The sequence below is a fragment of the Cryptomeria japonica genome, chromosome 11, assembly GCF_030272615.1.
Source record: "Cryptomeria japonica chromosome 11, Sugi_1.0, whole genome shotgun sequence".
In the NCBI taxonomy this organism is placed as follows: domain Eukaryota; kingdom Viridiplantae; phylum Streptophyta; class Pinopsida; order Cupressales; family Cupressaceae; genus Cryptomeria; species Cryptomeria japonica.
Window position 1 is genome coordinate 443,427,415 of NC_081415.1, and position 4,451 is coordinate 443,431,865.

Genomic DNA, 4,451 nt, shown 5'->3' on the forward strand with positions numbered 1-4,451 from the left:
ACATTGGAAGATTCATCTTCACATCAGTAGCATCCCCTTTTACGGACTTCAAGGCACTGATGAACCTTCTTTCTTTAGGAGGGTTCTTCTCTTCCTGAGATCTTGCGGGAGGGGTCTCACCTTCACCTTCTCCTCCTTATTCCTCTTCAAAGTCACTATCACTCTCTTCACCCTTGTCTCTCCTTCTCTCTTTGGCCTTGAATGCTTCTACCTCTTCTCTTAAGGCTTTCAACTCCCTAGCTACTCCTGATCTAGCCTTTGGAGGCATATTGCCTACTCAAAAATCACTTTCCCTTCTTCACACACTGGTGCTTTCCCTTAACAAACCAAATGTGGCTCAGATACCACTATAATGTAGTGGGTCTAAGAGGTCTCATGATTATCAGGAATCACATTTCATACCCCACCACAATTTGAACAATATTTGATCATTCAGGACTCTAGCCTAGACAATGCTTCACCATGGCTCAATGAGACCTCATAGAAAGATACAATAGCAGAACTTGGGGTAGGAGTTCCAATATGCCCTTTTACCTATTTAAACTTAGAGAAAACAATCTTACAATTGGGATCAAGCCCTTCTAGATCATCCAACACCAAATGCATCCTTTGGGCCTAGACTCTTGTAGCCTTGATCTGAGACAAATTTAATCATATCTTTTAATTCACTAACACAAGGAATAAAATGAAAACATTTTGAGATGCCCTTTTGAAATTTGTAAAACATATGTGAAAACCAAGGTGGGGTACTTTGGACCAAGGTGCTCAAAATCAGACTGTTACAGTCCTAAAAAAGCTCGACCACCTCTTAGACTCTCCACTTCCTGTACAAACAATTTGGATGGTAAGGGGATGAAAAAATTAAATGGATTTCATAGGTTTTATGGTCTCCTTGGCCATTTTGGTACCAAAACCATCAATAAGTCACTCAACCTTGTCAAACTGGTCTAATACATGGAGATATTAGGCCCTCAATTGCTCAAAACCCATTGAAACACCCCCATACCCTTCATTCCACCAAGTATTGAGTCAAGCCATTAGTGGAATGAGTGGATATGCATAATTCTTGTTAAAACCCTCCAAACCTAGGGTTTTAAACTAGTCTGGACAAAATCACTTGTAGAATGCACAAAACCCAATGAAATCAATCCAAACTAGTGCCAAAAGAATGGTAGCTCAAAGACCTTTCCAACAAGTCTAGCCTTGAGTTCTAATTCATCCAGAATAGAGAGTTATGAATCAAAGTGCAGCGTTAAACTGGAAATTGCAAAGAAAATATTCATGAATTGCCTTCAAACTTTGAATTCTTCATACAATACCATCAACCAAACCCTCCCAGCATATGAGGGGTCTATAAATAATCCAAACTCAACAGCTATAACTACCATTTAAATTGTTACCTATACAACTACCATTTGTGTGTTAAGTGTCTTGACAATGTTGAAAAGTTGTCAAGCAGCTTTTACAAAAATGCACATTTTGCATATTTGACACCAATGACCCCTAGGAACCTTGAAGACATCTCAAATAGGGTACATAAACACCAAATACATCAGATACGCTCTCATACCATACTTTGGGTGGCATTGACCTAGTTTGACCAAGATATCCCTATTTGAGTACATTCATCAAATTGGCACCAAGGCCTTACAAAATAAAATAAAAGGACTCTAAAAGTTTGAAGATGGTCCTTGAGACCTTATTACATCCAATGCGAAAAAAAAAACATGAAACCAAGAACAAACACACTGAATAGGTCCCATGGACCCAACTGTGCCCCTGCACCATTTTCCCAAATAGGGCCCACCCCAAATTAGACTCATACAACTGAGATATCAAAATGCCTAAGCCGACAGGCCACTTGGCATTTTGTGCACTAGGTCGGCCCTAGAAGGGATCCAACCTAGATACACAACAACACTCCCTCTTAGCTAGGGAGGATTCCTTTTGAATAACCAAGTCACATAGTGACTACCACCATGGCTACTCCCATGAATAATACGTTCACCATAGCTACTCCCAAAGGGTGAGCAAGCACATCATGAAATTTCTTCCATGATACCCACCATACCTACTCGCAAAGGGTGGATCCATCATGACTACTCATAGAAGGCAGAAGGAGGGCTCTAACCTCAAACTTCTTCCAGAGAAGAATGCATGTCCACCTTTCCTACTCACAGAGGGTGGATCCACCATGCCTACTCGCAGAAGGTGGAAGAGGGATTTTACCTCAAACTTCTCCCAGAGAAGAGTGCATTACCACCATGCCTACTTGCAGAGGGTAGAACAAGTGCTTTCACCTCAAACTTCTCTCACAAAGAAGAATGCATTACCAAGGGATTTAACTTTGAACTTCTCCCTCACAGAGAAGAACTCGTTAACAAGGGATTGCACCTTGAACTTCTCCCTCATAGAGAAGAACTCATTAACAAGGGGTTGCACCTCGAACTTCTCCCTCACAGAGAAGAACTCATTAGCAAGGGCTTCCACCTTAAATTTCTCCATCATAGAGAAAAATGCATTAACCAAATCTTCATGATGATGAGGCTCCCTCTGAAGCTAGAATATCAGGCTCCCCCTGAAGCTAAAATGTCAGGCTCCCTCTGAAGCTGAAAAATGTTAAGCTCCCTATGAAGGTAAAAAACAAGCTCCCTCTAAAGTAGATATCAACCTTCTAATCTCTTTGTCCAAGGTTACTTCTAATGATATGTTAGACTCCCTCTGAATGTTGATTCTTCATTTGCAAAGAAATGCAAGCAATCTTCCTTCCTTCAATGCAATCTCTGATTCGTCCTCTTGGCTTCAATTAACAATCACTATATAGACAAGTCGAAATGGAATAATATTTCCAAGAAGAAAATTTTGAGCATTGATTCCCCTGTCCATAATATCCAACGTTGTTATCAAATCTATTATTCGAGAACCATCAAGGTCAGCCATTCTTGCCATCTAAAGTGCATGTAAATTTTCCAAATCAAAGTTTGCAGGAGAAATATATAGTATAATGTAAGTCTCATGCCTAATATAGGACATAATTATTGTACTGAGTCTAGCTTAAATATCAGAAGGTTGATCATCCACCAGAACCCTTGTTATACCAGGTAAGTAAACCAAGGTTATATTGAAGGACATGTGAATATATTTTCAGTCAGATTTTCTTATCAAATACACCCTTGTTGATTCCAACTTCTCTCTCTGTCTCAGCTTGAATCTCTAACCAAATGGTGGAAAAATTTTAAAAATGCTTGTTGGGGAGATGAATAAATTCACCCCATTCATGGGGGAGGGCATCTTCATTGTCTTTGTCTTTCTGAGGGCCAGGAATTAGAATGAGATGAAGCATGAGGGGCCGGCGAGTGCAAAATTCAAGGCCACATGAAAGAAAGTCACAACCAACCAGAGCCTTCACAATGCTCGACTTGCCACTGCTTTGGCTTCCCACCACCACCACCTGAAGCAAATCAATGGTGGATGCACTTCCCAGCTGTGAAAATATGTCCTACAATTTGTTAACTATGGGTATGACCACTTTCCCTAATGTCATCTTCATCTCCTTTTGCATTGTCATTCATTCATAATTCAATTCAACTCAACTCAATTCTTTTCTCTTCTGAATTCTCTCAAAAGCATAGGATCTACCTTCAAGCGGTTAGGCTCTATAGAAGGAACCTAGCTCTGATACCATGTTAAAAATAAAAGCAATAAAAAACCAAAAAATAAAATGCCTTGGTGAAAACCTAGTAATCAGGTGCCTCTTGTACTGAAGTGATCCATCTATCTATGCAAATTTGGCATTTCCTATTTTATTTCCCGCATTCCTGCATCTTTGCTTTAACTTGTACATATATTTCAGTTGCTTTTGTGGTATCCTGGTTCTTTTTGGAACCATCATGGCTTGAAACTAATCAACATCTTAGTCTTAGGGTAATCGACCGATCAATCTAAATGTCCTAAGAAGTCTTAACCAAGTCATATTTTTGTCAGTAGTACCAGGTCATCCAATCCAATTCAAATGCCTGTCTTCTAACCACTACATGATTTTACCACTGAGTAAACAAGCAAAACAAGAACAATGAAAACAATAACTAAACACTGTTTGAAATATGATTGAAATTTTCTTTGTATGTTGTCTTTTAAATTGATTTTCATTTATTATTCCCTCTGAGTACCTCGAGGAAGTCTATCTTGACTAAGAGGAACAAGGACTGGGGACATAATACTTTTCTTTGTTTTCTGCTTGTAGGAATGATTCCGATGATCTGAAAACATCTCATAAGCTGGGTGTTTGTGATTAGTGCCTTCAAATCAAGGTGAAATAGCCACAAATACCTCAACTCCATTTATTTGTATGCTATAGGGAGGTTGGAATCATTTCCTTGTCTGTTTTGACTAAATTTCTTTATTGTGCAATTTGGATGCATACTTAATCTGTCCTAGGATATGAACAATAA

The 4,451-nt window shown here is 39.2% G+C and overlaps 1 pseudogene; it reads right to left on the minus strand.

Annotated features, from left to right (window-relative positions):
- Positions 1-2,699: 2,699 nt before the first annotated feature.
- On the minus strand, positions 2,700-3,568 carry LOC131041414 (dynamin-related protein 3A-like; annotated as a pseudogene).
- Positions 3,569-4,451: the final 883 nt, after the last annotated feature.